Genomic DNA, 25,170 nt, shown 5'->3' on the forward strand with positions numbered 1-25,170 from the left:
AATGAACTTTGACACTATGTAAAGATGGTCAAACAGAATTGAAACCCTATAATCTTTCGCAGAATAATATTTTCAAAAGAGGTTTTGATACTACGAATGACATTTTGAGAGTATGGAAAAATATGTGAAAAAATTTATTTTCAAATACTTGAAAAATAATTTTGGTATCACATTTAAAATGTGGGGGTTCTTTGCTTAAGATTAGACTTGGTGTATAATTTAACTTTGGAGGAAAAGATATGAAATTCAAGGATACTTTTGTATCATGTTAGGGTTTCTCTATTACTAGTATATAGTGTGACTAGTATGAAACAGTCAAATTATATATATACTTGTTCAAAATAACGTGTTCTTTTATGAAGAAAGTGTCGCTTAAAATGTTGTGATTTTTCATGAAAAGATATGTCTATTATATTAAATGCATTTGCATAGTCATGAATATTGGTGAATAGTCATTCCTTATGTTTTTGTAAAAGTAACATTTGGACTATATTGCCTTTTTTAAACCCGATGAAACTTTGTTCATGGGTAGTTCTATAACAATCAAATTTAAAGTTATGGGAAGGTCCTTCTGAAAAGGACATTTGACAAGGTGATGACTCTAAACAATATTTGTATCATACAAAATTGTAAAAAATAGGAACAAAAAAATTAGTGAAGAAAAAGCTACCTCGCAAAGAGCTTTTTGAACTGAATGTTTTTGTTTGTTCTTACTTTCTTGAGTCAATGTTTGTGACATGAACACTTGGGGCAAGTCAATTACAAAACCTTGTAAGGAAAACTGATCAACATAGAAGTTTTGTCTAACTTTGAGTGCAATAAATAAAAATGTCAAGTTTATGTGGTATCTATGTATGTTGAGCATTCTTATAAATATGTTGAAAGGAATTTTAATCCCTTAAAATAAATTTACAGTGACATTTGTGATATGAAGTCAATACCATCTCGTAGTGGGAAAAAGTATCTCGTTACTTTAATTGACAATTGCATTTAAAAAAAAGAAGATTGTCTATTTGCTTAATGGTAAGGATGAAGCAATAGAAATGTCTAGACAATATAATATTGAAGTTTAAAATACTTGGGAAAAAGATAAGAAGTGATAAGAATGGAGAGTATGAATCTCCGTGTGCAGATATATGTTTGGAAAGTGGATTTATCCATCAAACTACAACCCTATTCGCATCAATCTAAAGAAAAAAAAATGAACGTTGAAAGAAATGATGGATGCATTTGTAGAAGTTCAGGTTTACCACAAAACCTGTGTGGAGGAACTATCCTTATTGCAAAAGGAAACAAAAAAAAATTGTCTTTTCATAAAGAAAGCAATTTTGTTTGTTCAGGACAGAATCTATTCCATATGAGAAATGGAAAGGAAGGAAATCCAACTTGAAATATTTCAAAGTGTGGGGGTGTCTAGCCAAAGTCCTAGTTCCTATTCCTAAAAGGATTGAAATAGAACCTAAGATTGTGGACTGCAAAATTAGACTTGAGTAGTCTAGTGAAAGGTATAAACGACCTTGGAAAGAACAAAACGAGAATGTACTTAATAAAGAGATTCAGAGGTGTAGTAAATGTCAAGGGACATATACTTCCTTTGAATATGATTTTGTAACATTTCTTGTGACTTATGTAGACAAATCCTTTTGGACAAATGGTATCAATAGGGAGATTGATATAACCTTGAGCAATCCTATTGAAAGTTGGTTGATCTTCCTCCAGGAAATAAAATTTTGGGTTCAAAGTGAATCCTCAAAAGGAAAATGAAAGTCGATAGAACTATTGACAAATATACAACAAGAATTTGTGTCAAAGACTTTAGGAAAAAACAAACAAGGTTTTGATCTTGTTGATATATATACTCATCAGTAACTAGAATTGTATCCATTCGGATGCTAATATTATTATTGTGATATATGACCTCCAAATTCATCAAATGAATGTGAAACATTTCTCTTAAACGAAAAATTGGAGGAAGAAATTTACATGAAACAACCCCGGGGTTTTATGGTTCCGGGTGAATAAAAGAAAATGTGAGAACATGTTAAGTCATATTATGGAGTAAAACAGGCACCCAAAACAATGACATAAGAAATTTGACCAAACCATGTTGGCAAATGGATTTAAGAATGATAGAACTATCAAATGCGTTCACATTCAAATTACAAGGTCATTTTTTGTTTGTATATTTGTGATATGTTGATCATCAATATATACACTAATGACATAAATGCTACTAAACATATGCTTGAAAGCAAGCTTGGAATGAAAAATTTGGGAGTTGCTGATGCGATCTTATGTATAAGAATCCTTTGAACTCCATAATGTTTAACATTTTCACGGTCTCATTTCATTGAAAAAGTACTTGACTAATTCAAATATTTGGATGTCAATATTGTCAAGTCTACAATAAATGTGAGTGTTACATTTCAAATGAGTGAAAGCGAAAGTAATTCACAATTGGATTGTGATAGAGTATTGGAAAGTTTGATGTACATCATGAAGTGTGCGCGATCAGGTATAACATTTTCTATTAGTAAACTGAGTCGGTCACAAGTACTTCCAATCAAACTCATTAGATGAAAATAAATAGAGTTTTGGAGTATTTAAACAAACCCTTAAACGATGCCTTGAATTATAACGATATCAAACAGTACTAAAAGGATATAGTGATGCAAATTTGATCACCGAACAAATGAAGTAAAATCCACAAGTGGATATATACTTATTCTTGGTAGAGGAGCAGTCTCTTGGAAATATTTCAAAAGAAACATGTATCGTTACCTCTATAATGATCTTTGAGCTGGGTGCTCAAGATAAGGTCGTAAATAAGTTGAAAGACTCCGGAATTTCTTGATATATAATCTCTTTGGGCCAAAATCATTAGCATTAGTGTGCATACACTTTTATAATGAAGATGTAATAGGTATGGGATGGAGCATGATGTATAACAGAAAATCTCGTCATATAGGACATAAACATGATACCGTTAAAAAACTACTCTCTAGTGGAATTATCAGAATTGACTATGTAAAGTCAAAGGATAATGTGTCGGATCCACTTATAAAAAGGCCTAACTAGAGAGAAAGTTTAAAGATCATCTAAGGGAATGGATTTACGGCTTAGGACAAGTTAGCGTGGCGGTAACTCTATCTTGCAGACTCGAGATCCCAAGAGCTAGATTCAAGGAGAAAAATAAAGTTGTGTCTGATGATTCGTCATTGTTTGCAAACTCAATCCATTCTCATGATGAATACAATGCTCAGGGACAAGGATACAACATTAAGTCTTGTTAATGAGTTAATAAAGCTTAATGGTTTTAATGATTTGCTAAGTTTGGCACAGTTGACCAAATAGTGTATTTACGCGATAACACGGTTAGAAATCACCTATGTGAGTGTGAAGAGTAAGCCACTTCAAAGAGGATGATTGTCAAAAGCCCATCTCTCTATACACTCATGAAACCATGAGATGTTAATGGCTGAAACGAACACAATCGTAATAACCATAAACGGTAAAGGGTTAATTGTGTGACATATGGTTGGCTAGGTATACACCGAAGCTCAACGGTTCAAAGATATCGCATCTACCGATTGATCGAGTATATCCGACATATGTTCACTTCGGAAATTCCAAGGGGAAACCTACTTATCCAGATGCAATTAATTCTTGCTTGGAAAGTACACATACGTGTGCATTTCTTTGTCTTGGAGTCATTCCCCATTCATGTGGGGATTTTTTGGTTTTAAATGTGTGAATGGAAAATCAAGAGTTGTGACGTTTATGAATAGTTTTGACTTTTTTGAAAGGTTGCGACTTCACTGAAAATTTGTGACTTTTATGAAAAGTTGCGACTTTTATGAAAAGTTGTGACTTTAACGAAAAGTTTCGACTTTTATGGAAAGTTGTGACTTTTATGGAAGGTGATGACCTTTCCAAAAGACTATGATTTTTTCAAAGATTTGTGACCTTTCCGGTAAGGCATAATAAGAACCTTTTCTCACTACCCTTTGTTTCTATAAATTGAGAGATTTGCTCTCATTTTAATAATAGAATTTTTGTACTTCTTCTACTACTTCTAAATCTACTATTGTAAGTGTACTTTACAGCCGTTGATAGGCTTGCTGACACTAGCGTTTTGGGTATCAATACACTGGTGATTGAGATCATTTTATCCTGGGAGGAAATATTTCAAATCAAACCTCGGATACTAGAAGGGAATAATTTCCTTATGGAGACACTGTGCATTTAGTGGGCTTGATCTTCTTTCTGTTTTTCAAAATTCTTGTATGTGTTACAGATTTTATATTTGTGAATTAAATTCTGTTCTTCTATTCTTCACTGGTTCATTAAACTTTGGTAACTTCATGTTTCTGCAAAATTTGTTGGAATCAGTAAGATTCTTTAAACACAAATTGACAACAATTCTTCTTTAAGAAAAGTATTTCGTATATTTTTTCTAATATGTTTCTGATCTAGTTTCTCTACTACTTTTCCGTGCACGCGCTTTGCGCGTGTAATCCATGAGTGTATTATTTCTTAAAAGATAATACTACTAAATAATAAAATATGTCTAATTGAGATTTTTTACTTTGTTTTACTACTAATTGTGACACTCCAATTTTCTGACCTCCAAGTGAATGCATCGAGATAATAATATGAGAAATTAATAAAATAAACTTTGTTTGTAATTCAAAAAATAAGTTTGCAAAGCTAAAAGGAAAAATAACAACTATCTAAATTAAATTTCTTGATAGTTCCGTTTTATTGGTAGAATAATGCTAGATAGTGTAAGATTAACTTTGAGTGAAGGAAAACAAAACCTTTTAACTTTTTTAATGAATGTGTTTTAAGTATTGTATTAAATTTTTATCCACAAACACTTTAAACTAATTAGTTAACTATAAATATTTAAAACTAAGATGTAAAAAGTTTTATCATTTATATTTTAAAAATCAGGATATTTATGAATAACTACTATTTTTATATAAAATTTAATTCTGTCATACATAACTTATCCACCATTAATCTAATATTATATGTTTCACCTTTTTTTCCATAAAAAGAAAAGAAAAGAGTAAACATCCTATTTTATCACATTCATTCTTAAAGATGAAAATTAATGTATATGTAAAAATTATAAGTACGGAGAAAAGAAAAAAAAAAGGTACACATGAGCAAGATAATTAGGCATTTCATTTTGTTTGTCTCTATAGTGAAACTGAACATTTGAGCATACAAAATACAAATATGAATTTAGAGCAACTTGCTAATAAAACAAGAATTCAACTATATGAAGAGAGACAAAAAAGTCTTATTATAATTCTTACTACAAATAAGTATAAAACTAACACATCAAGCTCCGATGCTTCAGTAATTGAATTCTAATCTATTCTCGTAACTGCATAAGGAAATCTCACAACTTTCACCTCAAATGGTGACATTATTTCACATGTTTAGAATTCCTACATACAAGAATTGTAGGAGTAGTAAATAAAAGTTCTTCTTGAAAAAGTTAAATTTATAGAACAAAATTATGGAAACATGAAAAGTCACATGAATTATTGTTAAAATAAATATAAAAAAGATAGAAATGAAATTTAATTTTAAAGATACATGAATCTACTTTAATTTCTTGATAATTGCTCATTTTTATTTTTATTTACATTTATGTTAGAAATTTGAAAGGTCAAGATTATGTAATAAGAAGATTATATATATATAAATTATATAAGTTTTAATTTATTAGAGGGGTAAAATGGTAATTCAACTTTTAAGTTTTGAGCTTCATGCTTATAATAATATATGATATGTTTCTGATCTAGTTTCTCTACTACTTTTAATTTCTAGTCATAAAAATATTCTTAAACTTTGTCTGTATTAATAAGTTCTACAAAGTTTTGTTTTAAGTAACTTAGGAATATAAAATGAACAACAAATAGTTCATTTAAGAATTTTGTACACTTACATAATGAGAATATTAAAATACGATCAAGAGTTTGAGAGAGTTTTTAGATTTATTGGGGAGTGTTGCGAGTTTTTGAGGAAAACGTTGTAAGATTGTAATTAAGAGTTTTGATTACTATCAAGTGTGTGTGTAGGATTCGTCCTACAAGTTTGAGAAACTTGATGGATGTTTGAAGACATGAACCTGGGGTTTTAAGTCTAGGAATTAGAGTTTATAATTTCTTAGGTTACATAGCTTTGTAATCTTTTGTTGAGGCTCAGAGTTTATGAAGTGGAGTTAAATCCTACAGAGGTGTAGGTCATGTTTTTTCTCATTATGAGTTGGGGTTTTTAGCGATAATATATTCTATCGTTATTTTATTTTATTTACAAAACGTAACTGCTCTAATATGCAAAAGAACATAGAGAATATACATGTTCTTTAGGCAAATTTGGGGGACAGAATTCCAACAGAGTAAAGATTACTGGGACATGGAAGAAAAAGAATGGAGAAATGGAAAGACCTAGAAGAGAGTAGAAAGAAAAAATAAGTCAACGACAGGTGATTTGTTGAAAACAAGAAATAGTGTATATGAAACACCTAGAAGAGAGTAGAAATAAGAAAAAGTAGTCAAGGACAGGTGATTTAGTCGAGGACGGATTATTTGCTGAAAAACAAGAAATAGTATACACATGTTATGCGTTTTTAGAAAAGTTAAATTTAATTGCAACTGAACTTTTAATAACATTTTTATTTGTTTTATATGATCTACACAAAAGTAGGAAAAAAATTATAAAAATATATGTACATATTTAAAATAATAAGAAAATATAAAATAAAAATAAAAATAAGTTATGAGCAGAGAGTTAGATGAGGTAGAGTATATTTTTATTTTAATTTATTAGACCATTATGATTGAAATCATTTAATTGATCACTAGATTACACCCTTAAATGCCAGAATCACTCTTCTTCTTCATAAACATTTAATAGATAATTACATAATAATATTACTTGTGCTATTTCAAAATAACAATTTATGACTCGTGTGATTTGTGAATAACGCAAAGATTATAATATTATAAAATAATGACTGGTTTAAATTGCCATACCTTTCCTTTGATTTCTCATATTTATATGCAAAGTTAATCCAACAATAATTGCATATCTAATATTATCTCGTAAGCTTGATTTGAGAAGGAAAGTCGATATGTTTGGGCTTGTGTTCTATGTATCGAGAGAGGTGGATGGTGAATACTAAAAACTCGAAGGTGTCCATTTTAGAGAGTTTTTCCATGGACAGGAGAACCATCTGGGTTTTTCCATGGTCCATCCGATATAATCCTAAGGAGAAAATGACGTTAGTTGTGGTTTTGAGTCTTTTTATCGAACTTATTCCTCCATATTTGTTTGTAAAGAAGTCTTTGTTGTCTATAGCATCGGCAGATGGAAAGCCAATAGCTATAGATAAAGCTAGCCAAATCAAGCCAAGACCCGGCAGAACTAGGGTCAAGGTTATACTGAACCAATGGATAAGCTTCCAAATCATATAAGGTTGCAGTTTGAGGATGTAAAATCTTGTATGTTGACTGAGGTTTTTCAGGAGATTGTATATGATAATCTACCTTTGTATTTTAATTATTTTAAGCCCGAGATCATGAAAAAGGTAATTGTCGTTTGATGTGGAAATGAAATTAAAATAACAAAAAAATTGATGATACAATTGAAGTGTCTTCAAAAGGTACTATCAATAGTGAAAAGTATCAAGGCGATGCAATAGAAATATTAAATAAAAAAAAAGGTTGATCAACAGTTGGTTGTTGTAACTTCTGAGCAAAGCCATACACACTCAATAGATGTGTTACGAGTAATATTGGTGTCCAAACAACTATTGAATATAGAGGGAAAACGTCAAGAGTTGGGGTTGATGCGTCCCGAGTTGGTTCAGGCAAAAAATTAATGAAGTCAGGACACAAACTAATGGAGACATCTGATGTTGAAGATGCTTAAAATTCTGGGCAGCATGTTTTGCAAGTTCAAACCAAGAATGTAACTAATAATTAGACGCTGGTTGCACACAAAAATTAAACTAGTAGACCAAGTCTTTCCCCGACTAGTTAAAATAATTCTCCATATAGTGAAAAGGGTGTGACTGAAAATTTTCATGTGAGAAGAGACAAGATATTAGTATTGTCTCAAGAGACCTATTATGTGCGAATAACTTTTATGCTTTATCGAACTACTAGAAAATAATCTTTTGCCGACCGGCAAAATAGTTAAAATGTAGTAGAAAATGGAGTTTTTCGATGACTTTCGGACTATTTTTGAATAGTGAACATATTGAACGTCGTAAAATATTTACCTACTAAAGTATTTAGACTTTTCCAATTACGGTGGTCGGAAAACATAAAACTAGTCCTGACCATTAAACTATCTGAATGACTGACTACAGTAGTCGCAAAAATATTAAAATAATAGTCTATTAATTAAAAAAAATCCCGACTACAGTTGTCATAGTATTTACGTAATTAAATATTAGAATTAATATATCTTACGACAACAGTTAGTCGGCATATATAACTTATTATAGTCATTCAAGTATTTTTCTGAGTACTGTGGTCAAAATATATACATAATTTATTAAGTATCTTTTCATACGATCTTTGCTTGATAAGAAGTTTCCTATATTTTGAATATCTCGAAATGTAGATTTGTAGTGTTTTGACTCTTTTTTCCTTAATTATTGGTTATGTATTGCTCTTATGGGATCCCCAAAATCTGAGAGTCAACTTCTTGTTATGTTTCTTCGATTTTTTATGAAGATGATAGTGATACTAAAAAAGCATTTGAATCCGAAAGTTTGTCAGACATGACATTCTATTCCTACCTTTTGTTTCAGACTAAAAAATAAAAGAAAATAATGATTTTAGAAATTTAAGCCAATCCACTTTAACATTGGAAACAAGAATCGAGTTTCACAAAGAGATGGAAAAAAACAACTATCTTCTTTGACAACTTTGGTGACTGTATCCGTAAACCCAATCAAAGATCAAAATTTTAAAAATCATCCACAAAATATAAACCTTAATCAAAAGTTTTAAATGCATCTGACAATAATGCAAAATAGATATCTTTTCAAACCCAAAAGGGTAAAAGAAAATTGAATGCATATCATAAAAATTAACCAACGTATACCTGAAAAGTACAGGAACAATTCGAGAATAAGTTTGGAAAGTTAATGTGAATAGAAAGCATAGGGAGAGATCCTTTAGACTAATGGCGTTGAATCATTTTTGCTGCCTGTAATACCACGCACAAATGGGTGATGGCTTTCATAAAAACAAATTTCACCTACATATTAGTGTACATTAAACTTGTTTATAAAATTTTTCTGAAATTCATAGCATGAGAATAAAGAGTGAGAGGAATGGAATACCATCTCATAGCCCTCTCATAGATAAATTCTAAAAGTCTCTTTGTCCACTTCACGATAGATTTGCATTTGAGAGAGGAATAAAATCTACAATTGTAATGGAATACTTTTCAAAATACATGTAGGCATGAAGTGTATATAATATCAAATGAGTGCCACAATTAGGAGTCAAATCCTAGAAAAGTTCCCTCTTCAGGAAAAGGAAAACAAAGGCAATGAGTTATTTGACTTTGTTTTCCTTCTTTCCAGAATAGGGAACTTTTCGAGGAATTAGCTCCCTTATTATGGCACTCTTTTGGTACTATCACTGCATTCATACAGATATTCTGAGAAGTGTTTCAATATTATTCTAGAGTTTATTTGTCTCTCAGATGCACATGATAGCTAAGGTATCACTCCAAGCTGCAATTCCAATATTTCTTATATCTGTTCAAACACACATTTCTTCAATGATTATTGATTATCCTTTCTTCACACTTCACCATTAAAAGCAATGAATATAAGGAAATATTTTTCTATTTTACGGCAGACTATTAAGGGAACATCTTAATGACGTATAAATTAGGGTTACTAAGGAATTCAAATGATTAAAATTGAAAAATGTCCTGTGGGGTCCTATTTTTTTTCTTTTCATCTTATGGCGTCTTAGGAAGTTATTTATGAGAAATTCAACAAATGTTGATAACTGATTTTAATAAACAAAAACAATACAGTAGTAGAAAGACCAAAAAAAGAAAACGGAAATTGAGACATCATAACTATGAAAATCCATAAAAGAGAGGAAAAGACAATTTAATAACTCATATACCAAATCTCATAAAGAGGTGAACACAACATTGTGCTAACCTCATAACCGAAAGTTTTAATAATCACAAATGCATATGCTAACTAGCCAGTTATTGCAGGAAAGGAACGAGATACATCACCAAAGCACAGGCTCTCGTTCCTGATGATTGCAGGAGTCAAGTGAATCATGAGCAAATCTAATCAAGAAAGCAAAGTGAATATTTGATCAATCAAATACAATTTCGGAGCTTGCAATAATTAAACGAAGACACACAAGGAAAATATTTTACAGCTTGCAAAATTAAAGGAGGACACACAAGGAAATCTCTCAAGTAAAACAAGAAGGACAAGTTAATTAAAAAAAGGTACAATCAAGGAACAAATATCGGTACTTAAATCTGGATACTATCATAGATTTCCAAAATAATTAAACATTGATTATCGACAAAGATCTTTAAACGAAAAAAGTGAGGGAAAAGACTAAACAACACAACTTGATGTAATTAGTTAAACACCACCTAATTCACAAAATATTAAGCTGAAATAAACCTCCATTATTGAGCATTGACATCAAATCAAGAGAAAAGATCTAAAACTAACAAAGAGTGCTAAACAACGAACTTAATTCTAAACACCTTTATTTAGTTAACTAAAATATGTATTCATAATAGCTAAAACAAAAACTAAACCCAACACATCACATAAAATGAGGAAGGAATACGAATGTTACCTGGTTCTATGCAGCAACTGGAACTCGAGCCTAGACGTAACGAATTCCAACACCACTTCGACTCAAAATAGTTGCGAATTAACAAAATTTCAGCGACGAATATAAGAACTCCCAAAAACATAGTTGGGTGTTCTTTTTCACGCCTCCAAAATCTCCTCCCCTGAATATTAAGAGTGAGGGGGGTTTTTTAGGACAAACTCCAGGTCAAAATATAGGGGAAAACGATGTGGGAATTTGGAAATTTTTAAATCCCGAATTGGGTCTTGGGTCTCTTAATGTGAAATGGTTTTAGTGAATTTGGGCCAAAATTTTGGGTTAAAGGTTATCTGATGGTCCAAATATGGACTAAATAAAAGTCCCTTATGAGTGTTTCAAAGGTAAATGACATGGATTATAAAGTCAACTTATTATTCAGGCTTCTTAACTTTACCAACATAAAAATATTTATTTCAAAACGAAAGATCATCACATTTGAAGAATAATGCGAAGATTATAATGTTATAATATAATGACTGGTTGAAATTACCATACCTTTCCTCTGATTTTTTCACATTTATATGCTAAGTTAATCCAACAATAATTGCATATCTAATATAATCTCGTAAGCTAGATTTGAAATGAAAAGTCGATATGTTTGGGTTTGTGTTATATGTATCGAGAGAGGTGGATGGTGAATACTAAAAACTTGAAGGTGTCTATTGTAGAGAGTTTTTCCATGGACAGGAGAACCAATTAGGGTTTTTCCAGAGTCCACTGGATATTATCCTAAGGAGACAACGATGTTAGTTGTGGCTTTGATGCTTTTTATTGAACTTATCTCTCCAGATTTGTTTACAAAGAAGTCTTTGTTGTCTATAGCAATGACAGTTGGAAAGCCAATAGCTATAGATAAAGCTACTAAAATAAGCCAACACCAAGCACAACTAAGGTCAAGGTTATACTTGATCTAATGGAAAAAATTCCAAATCGTATAAGATTGTAAGCACGGACATCATGATGAAGATAATTGTCGTTTGATCTCGAAAAGAAATTAAAATAACAAACAAAATTGATGATACAAGTAATGTTGCTTCGAAAGGTACTATCAATAGTGAAAAGTATCAAGGTGATGCGAGAGAAATATTAAATGAAAAAAGGAAGGTTGATCAACAATTGGTTGTTGCCAATTCTGAGCAAAATCGTACACATACTCAATTGATGATGTTACAAGTAATATTGCTGTCCAAACAAAAACTGAATATAAAGGGAAAGCGTCAAGAGTTGGGGTTGATGCGCCGCGAGTTGGATAAGGCCAAAAATTAATGGAGTCAGGACACAAACTAATGGATACATCTGACGATGTTGAAGATGCTGAAAATTCTGGGAAGCATGTTTTGCAAGTTCAAACCAAGAATGTAACTAAAAATTGGACGCAGACTACACACAAAAATTCAACTAGTAATTGAAGCATTTCCCCGACTATTCAAACTAATTCTCCATGTAATTGAATAGGGTGTGAATGAGAATTTTCATGACAGTGAAAAAATACAAGATATGAGTAATGTCTCAAGAAACCTATTATGTTCTAATAACTTTGATGCTTTATCGAACTACTAGAAATTCGTCGTTTGCCGACCGCAAAAATAGTCTGAATATAGTCGGAAAATGGAATTTTTCGATGACTTTTTGACTATTTTTGGGTAGTCGGCATAATGAATGTCGTAAAATATTTACCAGCTACAGTAGTCAGACTTTGCCGATAACCGTAGTCGGAAATATAAAACTAGTCCTGACCATTAAACTATCTAAATGGACGACTACAATAGTTGAAAAAAATATTAAAATAATAGTTTATGAAATAAAAACATCCCAACTATAGTTGTAGTAGTATTTAAGTAATTAATTATTTAATTAATATATCTTCCTACTACAGTATAATCATTTCAGTATTTTTCTGAGTAGTGTAGTCAGAATAACTAATTTATTAAATAAATAACTAGGTACTCTTCGATTGCTGTAGTAGGCAATATTAATTTTATTTTTGTTGTGGCAGATTAGTTGCCGCTAAAAAAAACTTTTAGCAGCAACTGTTCTTTTTATTGTGACAGATTTGGTTGCCGCTATACAACAAACTTTCAGCCTCAACTGTTCGTTTCTTTAGTTGATGCTAAACCTTTAACTGCAACTTTAAGAGGAATTAGAAGCGGTTTTTGTTGCCACTGATACTTTCGCTTTGCGTCGAATTTATATGATTTAGTACAAGAGGAGGGTTCGGTCTTACCTCAAAATTCTTTTATCCTTTGCAAAAGTAGGGTTAGGAGATTACTCATCATACATAACTTTATCATATTCATAAGTATTAAATTAAATCTTTTTATGATATCTTAGCTAAATTTGATTCGAATCATACAAAAACAGTTAATATTTCTTTTAAATCAAATTTTATGCTTAAGACAATCTTTCTAATAATATTCTTTTCTTCACATAATAAAAACATATCTGCCTTAAATTCATTCATAACATCTGGTAAAACATATCTTTAATTTCTTCTTTGTACTTTCTGATTAAGCTTTAGAGTATATACCAACTAATTGACTTATAACGTTGATCGGTTAAATCTTTTATAATTCATTAATCTTATTTCCTCTCAAGTAAAGAAAAGGTTCTGAATACCATCAATGTCTACTGGAGGAGCAGCAATGAAGAAAATATATAATAAATACACAAGTTATCATCAATAAGATAGGGATCATCAAAACACTAAACCCTTCTCCAAACAATGTGAGACTTTTACCCACTCTAACATAATTACGTCAATGGTGATTACATGGGCATCAAACAGCGGTATTAAAACTGATAGAATAATGAGTCCTATTGATAAAAAGGTGTAAATCCAGTATATATAGAGGAAACATGAATAAGTAATTGCACATGAGTCACATAATTATAATTAATTATAGTTACTTCTATTATCCCCCCGCAAGCTGATCCACGGGTACGAGGGGAAGCTTGGTAGCGAGGTAATGAAACCGGTGAAAGGGGTTTAGTAAGGATGTCTTCATGTTTTTCGGAAGACGGAACGTGATGTGTGCTCATAGTACCACTCATAAACTGTTCGCGAACAAAGTGGCAATTAGAACCAACATGCTTCATACGATCGTGAAGGACTGGATTTTTTGTAACGCAAATGGTGGACTCATTGTCACAGTAAATCTTAGGCCGAAAAGGAGGATGACCAAGAGCATCCGTAATATGATAAAGCCACATAGCTTCGGCAACTCCAGCCGCCATAGCCCTGTATTCATCTTTGGTGGAAGAGCGAGACACTCACGTCATCTTTTTGGTGCACCAAGAGATTAAGTTTGGTCCAAGAAACAGTAGATACCCGGTAGTTGAGCGACGATCATCCTTGTCATTAGCCCATTCTGAGTTTGAGTAGATGGATAGCTCCAGATCTCCTTTTTGGAAAAGAAGCCCACGACGGGAGCTACCCTTTAGATAACGGAGAATCCGTTTCAATGCCTGGAAATTCTATTAAGTTGGAGCATGCATAGATTGAGAGACACGATTAACAGCATATTGAATTTCAAGACTAGTAACAGCCAGATAATGAAGTCCGCCCATAATTCTTCGATAGAGGGTCGGATTGTCAAATAGACGGCTGTTTGAGTTGGTCGGCGGTCGGACAGCCATGGGAGTACGTGCAGTTTTGGATTCAGCCATCCCTACCCGGGTGAGAAGCACCTCAGTGTATTTTGACTGATGAAGTAGGAGACTAGAAGAGGTACGGAGTACCTCAATGCAAAGGAAGTAATGGAGAGGGCCAAGATCTTTCAGCTGAAAATTTTGATGCATGGCCTTCGTGATAATGGAGATAAGATCAGATGAACTGCCGGTAATCACAAAATCATCAACATAGAGAAGGATTATAACAAGGACACGAGGATACAGTAGAGTGAATACACTCGTGTCATGAGTGCACGTACGGAAGCCCATATCCTGCAGAAAAGAGGAAAACCATTACACCAAGCCCGGGGGGATTGTTAAAAACCATAGAGGGAATTTTGGAGCTTGCAGACAAGGTGTGGATGGCGGGAATCAACGTAGCCTAGTGGTTGATCCATATAAATGTCCTCCTACAGAGTGCCATGCAGAAAGGCATTGCTAACATATAGGTGGTGTAGGGGCCAGTCATTATGAAGGGCTAGAGACAATACTAGACGGATAGTATGCTGCTTGACAACTGGGCTGAAAGTCTCTTATAGTCAATGCCATACTCTTGATGATAACCCTTCGCAACTAGGCGAGCTTTGTAATGAGATATGTATCCATCTGCATTACGTTTGATGCGGTACACCCACTTGCAACCAATTGGTTTTCAATGTCGGGGTGCAGGCACCAATTCCCAAGTATGCTGATTAATAAGAGACGTGTATTCGTCATCCATAGCCTGACACCAAAGGGGAATACTAGAGGCTTGTTTGTAGGTAATAGGTTCAGAGGGAGAGATAGCAGGCAAAGTAGTGGTGTAGGCTTTGGGCTTGAAAATGCCGGATTTGGAACGGGTTTGCATATGATGTAATGGTGGTGGGGGTGGGGGTGGTGGGGGTGCTGGTGCGGCTGTTGGAAGGTGTTGGTTAGGTGGGTCGAAGCTTGGTGGGGTTTGTGGGATGGGTAGATTTTGTGGCTGGGTGGTCCAACTTGGATAGGGGATTTGGGGTTATTCGTTGGTTGCGGAATGGATGAGTTGATGGGTGCCGGTACAAGGACATGTGAGCTCAGTGGAAAGATCGGAATAATACCAAGTGGGTTGGACGTGACAGAGACGGAATTCAATCGGGGATAGGGAAATTCATCATCGATAAAACGAACATGACGAGAGACATATGTTTTTTGAGAGACGGGGTCAAAACATTTGTATCCTTTTATGGTTGGGTGGTAGCCTAGAAAGACGCACGGTGTAGACCGGGGTTGAAGTTCGTGTTGAGTGTGAGGTCGTAGCCAAGGGTAGGCAAGACAACCAAAAGGTAGAAGGTGAGTGTAATCAGGACGATGTTTCTAGAGACATTCATAAGGAGATGTGTGAGAGAGAGAGGGTGTGGGAATGCGGTTGGTGAGATAGTTGGCAGTGGCCAACTCCTCGACCCAGAAGGATGCAGGGAGATGAGACTCATGAAGGAGGGTGACGACAGTCTCAATGGGGTTACAGTGCTTGCGTTCGGCGACACCATTTTGTTCAGGAGTACAGGGGCAAGATGTGTGATGAACAATACCAAGAGATTGTAGAAAAAAACCAAAGGCATTGTTTAAATATTCTTTGCTATTGTCACTACGAAAGATTTAAATGTTGGAACTAAATTGGGTTTTGACCATGCATTCAAAATTTACAAAAATCGAATATGCTTCAGATTTGCGTTTTAAGGGATAAAGCCATGTAAATTTACTGTAATCATCAAGAAAACAGATATAGTAACGAAAACCATTAAAAGAGGAGATGGAGGTTGGGCCCCACACATCAGAATGTATTAATTCAAATGGTGTTGTGGTCTTAGTGTCAGATAAGATAAACGGTAAACGACTCGATTTGGCTACATAGCACGACTCACAATGATCCTTAGTGGAAAACGAAAAACCTAAGACAGACATAATGGACTTAGTAACTTTAGCACATGGATGACCAAGTCTGCGGTGCCAGGTAGAGGAACGAATGGCTTGATGAGCAACTGAAGAGGACGATATTGACGCAGATATCTTGGAAGGAAGAGTGTATAGACCTTGCTCACAGCGGCCCTTGTACCGGATCTGTTTGGTTAAAGTTTCCACTATCTTAAAATTATGGGCATTAAAAATAAGAGTGCAGTTATTTTCTTTGGTAAACATATAGACAGACAAAAGGTGGGATGTTAGGGATGGGACGTGATGTAATGTGGACAAGGAAAAAGTACCTGTTGGGGGTGTAAACGTAGCCGGAACCTGTATTGGATATGGGTAAAGATTGGCCGTTACCTACAGTGATCGTGTCAGTGCCAGAATAGGAAATCGTAATATGGAGCTGAGAGTAATCAGGCGGCACGTGAGAATTTGTACCAGTATCCAGATACCAATAACTGGACGAGTTGCTTGTAGATGCATGCATCGCACGAGTTCCTCCGGATGGTGCAGAATCAGAATGATCATCGTAGCGGTACCAACACACACGAGCCGCGTGTCAGCGCTTGTCACATATTTGACACACAGGCATGTCAAAACTTGATGAAAACTTGCCTCCCCCGCGTCTACTGTCCTGGTCCGGTCTGCCGTGGCCAGGAGTGCTGCCTTGACCGAGTGACTAATGTCGTCCTCTACCTCTGCCACGGTGCCCACTGCGGCTTCCTTGTCGTCCGCCACTACGCAGCCCGGCCGCGTAGAGTGCGGTGTGGGTTGCCTGAGCTGTCGAGTCAGCGAGGGCCAATTTGGATTCCATGGCAAGATTTAATTCTTCTGCATTCAACCAGCCCGATATTTGATTGAGTGTGAGTGGGACATTGTGATAGCGGATGTGTTGTTTTAGAGAAGAAAATTCGGCAGGCAAGCCCCGAACAACAACATTGATGACATCTCGTTCGAGAACAAGTTCATTGAGGGCATCAAGATCAGAATTAATTGAGGCTGCTTCGTCTAGATATTGGACCATGGTGCGAGTGCCCTTGTGGAGCGTGTGAATACGGTCACGCAACTCTAAAACATGGCCCGTTGATAAGGAGTTGAAGCGGGTAGCAAGAGCATTCAAATGAGCCCCAGAGGTAATAAAACCACGAGCATACTTCTGAATTTGCGGGCTAATCACGGCGAGAATGCATGCATGAACTTGAACATCAACAAGAGCCCACGACATATGAGCAATATTCGGTTCCATCGAGGCCTTACTATCTTTGTCCGTGACGGTGACATTGATGGGCGGCACAACACCGGTACCGTCGCCACAACCGAGAAGAAGATTGGCAAAAAGCATCGTCTTGACTCTACTCGACCAAGCCGGATAATTATTATTAGTTAATTTTTCTGGTATGAGATTGTGAAGATTGCGAAGAAGCAATTTCACGCCGGAGGGAAGAGTTGCAAGAGGATTGGCTGCCATATTGAAAAAAAATCAGAATGTATCAATTTTTTTTTTGTATGGCAAGAGGAAGGGTTTTAGGTTTTTGGTTTTAGAAGAGTTTAACCCTTGCTCTGATACCATGATAGAATAATGAGTCTTATTGATAAAGTGCTGTACATCCAATATATATAGAGGAAACATGAATAAGTAATTGCACATGAGTCACATAATTATTATTAATTATAGTTACTCCTATTACCATAGAGGCAGAGTGTTTGATGTCTCCAACTCAAATACAACGAATGTTGAGCACTCTTATAGCATTTGAGTCATACAGTTTACCAAAAAAATTAACGAATTATGGAAGAGTAATCTGATCAACCTCATAACTCAAGTACATGATAAATGATCTAAAGCTAGTTAAATCAGAAAGAATAAGAGGAAGAAAGCATCTTACTAATGTTTTAGAGAATATTATGAACGAATTTAAGGTAGATACGTTTTATAACGTAAACTTTTTATTTGAAAAGAAATGTATATTAACTATTTTTATATATTTCAAATCTAAATTAGCTAAGATATTGCAAAGAGGGTTATTCAAACATTAATTTATCGTTGTAAAACGTTTCCTTGTGAATTAAGGGACGAGTCTCACTACGGGTGAGTAGACGTGGTAGGTCATCAAGTCAATTGTTCTCTATCTACAACCTCCTATTGTGCATCTAAACATTGATTTTGGGTCGTCTGGCCTCCAGACGATGATTCCCTTCCAACTAGATGATTTCTTCCAACCAATATAAGTTTTGTCGAGCAGAGTTGCTAGAGAGAGATAGTAGGTATGTTGGTATAGTCGTGACGTATGTGCAATTTTGCATGAGCACCATTATAAGTCTCCTAATATAGTTTCAAATTTTAGTTGTAATCTTTTGCTACTTGCTACTTTGAGTTTATTTCATTCTTTCAGCATTGTGCTATTTGCATTTGTTTTGTATGTTTGACATGTTCTAGAGATCCTTTTGGATCTCTCAAGTCAAAATTTTGACACTTTTTTGTTCAACGCTCTCACTAACTTTACCATTCTGAAAAAATATTGCATTATCGATTCAATAATTCTCGAACTATGATTTGAATAGTAACACCTATGTTCTTTAGATTTCTTTGGATAATGAATTATTCACATACTATTTGAATTTTATGTTTAATACTGTCTTTCTGATAATATCCTTTCCTTAATTAAAAAAATAAACCTATCTTAAATTCATGCATAAACACATTATTTGATGCTTTCATCCTCTTATACTTGTGATTTAGCTTTAAATATTTCATCACCAACTACTTCAACTTATAAGGTTGATCATATTAACTAGGGAAAAAGGACAGATATACCCCGAACTATTGTGAACGGTATGCAAATACCCTTCGTCCTATTTTTGGGACATTGGTGCCCCTGTCGTCATACTTTTGGGACATTGGTGCCCTTGTCGTCATACTTTTGGGACTTTGGTACCCTTGTCGTCATCGTCTTGAGGCCAGACGAAGATTCCCTTCCAACTAGATAATTTCTTCCCACCAATATAAGTTTTGTCGAGCAGATTTGCTAGAGAGAGATAGTAGGTATGTTGGTATAGTCTTGACGTAACGTATGTGCAATTTTGCATGAGCACCATCATAAGTCTCCTTAGATAGTTTCAAATTTTAGTTGTAATCTTTTTCTAGTTGCTACTTTGAGTTTGTTTCATTCTTTCAGCATTGTGGTATTTGCATTTGTTTTGTATGTTTGACATGTTCTAGAGGTCATTTTGGATCTCTCAAGTCAAAATTTTGACACTTTTTGGTTCGACGCTCTCACTAACTTTACCATTCTGAAAAAATATTGCAGTATCGATTCAATAATTCTCGAACTATGATTTAAATAGTAACACCTATGTTCTTTTGATTTCTTTGGATAATGAATTGTTCACTTAGTATTTGAATTTTAAGTTTAATATTGTCTTTCTTATAATATCCTTTCCTTAATTATATAAAATAAACCTATCTTAAATTCATTCATAAACACATTATTTGATGCTTTCATCCTCTTATACTTGTTGATTTAACTTTAGATATTTAATCACCAACTACTTCAACTTATAAGGTTGATCAAATTAACTAGGGAAAAAGGACAGATCTACCCCGAACTATTGTGAATGGTATGCAAATACCCTTCGTCCTATTTTTGGGACATTGGTGCCCCTGTCGTCATACTTTTGGGACATCGGTGCCCTTGACATCATACTTTTGGGACATTGGTGCCCTCGCTGTCATACTTTGGTAGAATGGTGCCCCTGCCCCTTCGTTAGAGTGAATGACATATATGCTTTAATTTATGGACGACAGAGACACCAATGTCCCAAAAGAATGACAAAGGGTATTTGCATATCATTTACGGTAATTCGGGGTTATATTTGTCCTTTTTCTCAATTAACTATGTAGAATATCCAAAAAAAGAAGAAGAATGTGGGTATAATATATAACCTAAATTTAACCTGACTGACTTTTTGACTCTTATCATTGAAACCATTTAAATTATAAAACTAAAAGGTCCGATTATTGATACACTTCGAGACATCTATTTTTATGTATCTTTTAAAGAATATATAACACTAATATATACTATTCAAGAAGAAAACTTAGGTTTACGTGAACTCAGTGACTCCATTTAGATACACCCCTGATCAAATAACTCTTTTAAGGGTAGAAAGTGCGGGATGAAATACATGAAGAACAAACGATGCATAATCATTCTTAATGAATAAAAATAACTAATCATTGCAATATACTATAGTTTTTCTTTGAGTAGATTATATATTATTGTTATTCCTTTTAGTCTTCAATACACAATTAAAAGTTCTTAATCAAATATACTTTTTAACATACAAATATATACGTTTGACTACATAAATAAAATAACTTGCTCAATGTGTTTACTATTTATGAAGTAATTGATTCGCTTTAGACAATAAGCTCTAACAATTACGACGGAAATTTTTTTATATCAAATACAAATAACAAAATTTAATAATGTATATCATTAATAAATATATTAATTCGACCACGTTGATGACAAATTACATCACTTTATGCATTTTTATTCTTTTTCAACAAACTAGTTTAATTACTTTAATAACTAATAAATGTTTCTCACTAAGATAAGCTCATCATTAAATTTAATTAGCTAAAAAATAACTTGCAAAAATTAAAAATAAGACCGTTAAATTTAGTTGGTAAAATGTCAATCACGTTTGATCTACAGGCATGGAAAATCACAAATGAGATAATTTTAAAAATCTCGGAGATTTTGAAAAGTGATCATGTCTGCAGTGATTCTGATTTTGGAGGATTGGGAATGCTAGTGAGACAGTTAACTGATAAAGCATGTAATCATATACATTTATTTATTTCCTCGTTGGCTCTTGCGGACTTGGTGAAGATGTACAAGTCTCCACACAATGCTAAGAAAGATAATGCTGATGAATCCATTCGTAGATTGATCAATTCATTGATGAGTACTGATATGCATATGAGGAGATAAAGTGAATGTGGTCAATTGATATCAGTGTTCTGTAAGTTACTGAGAAACATTTTTCGGCTTGAGGATCTCTTGTATAGCTTTTATAGGAGTAGTATAAGGTAAATAGTAGAGGCCGTTGGAATTGCAAGATATTGAAGAATGTTGCTAATGAATTGTTAGCATTGAATGATTTTTTCTCTTTGTTCGTGAGGTTGTAGTTTCTGATTTATCCCGTGAGTTAGAGTTGAGTATGGAACCAAATGAGTTTGCGGGGTTATCACTGATGAGCACTGTGTGTGATTTTACTGGGTACATGTGCTTGGTGAGGGTATTGATGCAACAACCTTTCGACTATCCAAGCGATGAAGCAGTGTATTACATGGAGTACATTGAGAGCTTGCATCATATTTTATCTGAATTACTTATCGTTTTATATGATTTGATGGATAAAATAGAGCGGTGCTTAAGGAAATTGGAAGATCAGCTTAGATTGATCGATGAAGATGGAAGGCTTATCGTACCGTGGCTGTGCCAGTATATTGTTATACTGAAAGAGTAAAACAACATTTCTAAGTTGTTTAACAACTCCGAGGTCTTTTGGCAGAAGTTGAGTAAACAAAAATTTTCATTGTGCTATCTAATCGAATATGTTTGCAAAGAGTTTCAAAGATTATCGATGGATCATTGAGCACAAGGAGGTAACCAATTTCAAATTACAAAGACATTTTATAATGATGATGCTTGAAGAAGCTAAATATGGATACAAGGAGGAGATATATGAGATGATTATCGATAGGTCCATGTTGTTGGATGAATCTTTTGAGTATTTTGTAGATGAAGATCCTGCATTGCTGCGAGGAAATCTATTAATGCAATTTAAACATGAAAAAGATGTTTGGCCCGGAGTGTTGAGAGAGTGGTTCTTCCTTGTATGTCGATAGATGTTCAGTCCTCACAAATCTCTCTTTGTTGCTTGTCCCAATGATTGGAAAAGGTTTTTCCCAAATTTAGGCAAAAATTTGTCGCCTTTATGCACAAATTTGTGTTTAAAAAGCTGTAATTTTAGTCATTAATATATATTTTTCTTGCAGAATCTAAGGTGGACCCAGTGCACCTCGAGTATTTCACCTTATGTGGTAGAATGATTGCATTGGCAGTAATGATTAAAATACAAATTGGATTTGTATTTGACCGTGTATTTTCTTCTTGCAATTGGCTGAAAAGGATATTTCATTGGAGGATATTTGGGATGTAGATCCCACCTTGTACAGTAGCTACAAGCAGATACTCAAGATGGACCCTGAAACGGTGGATCAAGATATACTTAGCTTAACCTTCATTAATGATGTTGAAGAAATGGGGTCCAGAACAACAATCGAGCTTTGTCCCAATGGGAAAGATATTTTGTTGAACAGTAAGAATAGGAAGCAGTATGTTAATCTCCTTATTCAACATTGTTTCGTCATGTCAATTGCAACGCAATTAGCTCATTTTTCTTGAGGTTTTTCTGATGTAACTTCCTTAAGTATCAAAACTTCCTTGTTTCGGAGTTTATATCTTGAAGATCTTGACAAAATGCTTTATGGGAGTGGAACTGATATTTCTGTTGAAGATTGGAAAGTACATACATATTACAATGGATACGAAGAAAATGATCATCAAATATCCTGGTTTTGTAAGGTAGTCATATATCGTCACGGTATTTACAACTTCACACTTTAACCGCTCTGTCTAACACATTTATTTACTTTTTTCTTTACATGCAGATAGTTGATGGTATGTCTGCCGAGAAGAAAAAAACGCTTCTTTTCTTTTGGACTTCAATACGGGATCTACCTTTAGAGGGTGTTCGCGGTTTAGGTTCTAGACTTTGAATCTCTAGAACCTTGGAGTCTTGTGAACACTTGCCTTTTTTACAAACATGCTTGTACCTGTTGCACGTTTGTCCTTATTTTAACAGGGTTATGATGCAAAATCGACTCAACATGATCACCCAAGAACATATTGGTTTGTTGCAGCATTGGTAACCTATTACTGAACTTTCACACATAGTCAGTTTATATTGTTGTACTCAAGTGTAGAATATGCTTACCTGTATGAAGCTCTGACTTTTTATATAAAAGCTATGAATGTCGTATAATTTTAATTTCACCAAACTCCGATTCATTTAATTGTTTTTTCGTGGCACAAATTCCTATGTAATAACAGATTGATAGCTGCATTTCCTTGTCACCATTCAAAAGGAAAATCGAACATGATAAATCATGGGGGGGAATTAAATTTCTAGATTTCACTTTTAATGATCGAAAAATTTAATGTCATAAGAGTTGAATATAACCTCAATTAGAACATGTTCAATGTTTTCATAAATTTACATAATTGAATAGTAAAAAAATAGTCTAAAGTCACATTTGTTAGCAATTTGCAACATTTACGTTACGTTGTTTGATTTAAATAGAGCTTATCTCCTCTCAAGTAAACAAAAGGTTCCAAATACCATCAATGTCTGTTGGAGCAGCAGCAATGATGGCAGTATTCAATGAATATAGAAGTTATCATCAATAATATATGGATCATCAAAACACCAAACCATCCAATGTATTTTTAATCTAGTTATCAAGTTACAGTAGTGACCCCATAGGCTTTTGCTTTCGCCTCTCTCTCTCTCTGAAATTGCAGGTAAAATCATTGTCTATTTAATCATTAGGACTCCCAAACACACGAGTTCTCAATAAATGTTATTCAACAACATAATGTGACGTATATTACTCGCGTTAACCAAGGTGTATCTGGATAATTTTCAATTTTGAATGAAGTTAATTGGAAAAATATGAACTTTGTAAAAAATAAATATGATTTTTGGAGGTACAAAAAGTACCTTAGATACTTGGTAGAACTTTATAGAATTTTGTAGAGTAAATATCTTTGATATTTATACTTAGGAAAAATATAAATTTCCTAGAGAAGTAGATACTTATAGTGAATTATAGAAAAATCTAGATTCTTATTAGATAGAAAAATCTAGATTTTCTTTTAGACCTATCTAAAATAGTTTCTAGAAGCATCCCTACTCTAGTATAAATGGGGGTTGTCATAGTCATTTGTAAACAGCCCAATTCAACTAGTCTTCTTCAATAACAAAGTTTTTTTTAATCCAAAATACTCTTTCTCTCCTCTAACTTCCTCTTCTTTAGTTGAATCTTCCGATCATAGTTAACGATTTTGGGCCAGCAGAAGGGTTCTCCAGTTATACTTTTCTTCTGCTATTCTCTATAGGCTTTTCTAGATAGATTTAGAATTTAGATATGATAGTGGGTTGCTCCGGATTTAAACCCCCTTCTCAAAGACATGGTTGACATTAGGACCTGCAACCTCGACAACACCGAACTTTTCATCTCCCTACAAGGCAAGTAGACGTTGTATCAAACTGTTTCAAATTCCAACAAAATTTAATACAACGCCCAATTGCCCTGCAGGGAGATGAAAAGGTCGGGGTTCTCAAGGTTGCAAGTCCTAATGTCAATCATGTCGTTGAGAAGGGGGTGTCAAAATTAGCTCTAATATACTTATTTGCTCTGACTCGGGTGAGGGTGTATTCTAGAGGTCATATTCTTCATGATTTAATATTTAAGATTCGGGGGTATGAATCCATATATGATTATGGGTCCGGC

General features: G+C 34.0%; 1 pseudogene; it reads left to right on the forward strand.

The window, feature by feature from the left end:
- Positions 1–21,217: 21,217 nt before the first annotated feature.
- Positions 21,218–23,526, forward strand: LOC107030278 (annotated as a pseudogene).
- The last annotated feature ends 1,644 nt before the right edge of the window (positions 23,527–25,170 follow it).

Source organism: Solanum pennellii, chromosome 9 (genome assembly GCF_001406875.1).
Source record: "Solanum pennellii chromosome 9, SPENNV200".
Classification (NCBI taxonomy): Eukaryota; Viridiplantae; Streptophyta; class Magnoliopsida; order Solanales; family Solanaceae; genus Solanum; species Solanum pennellii.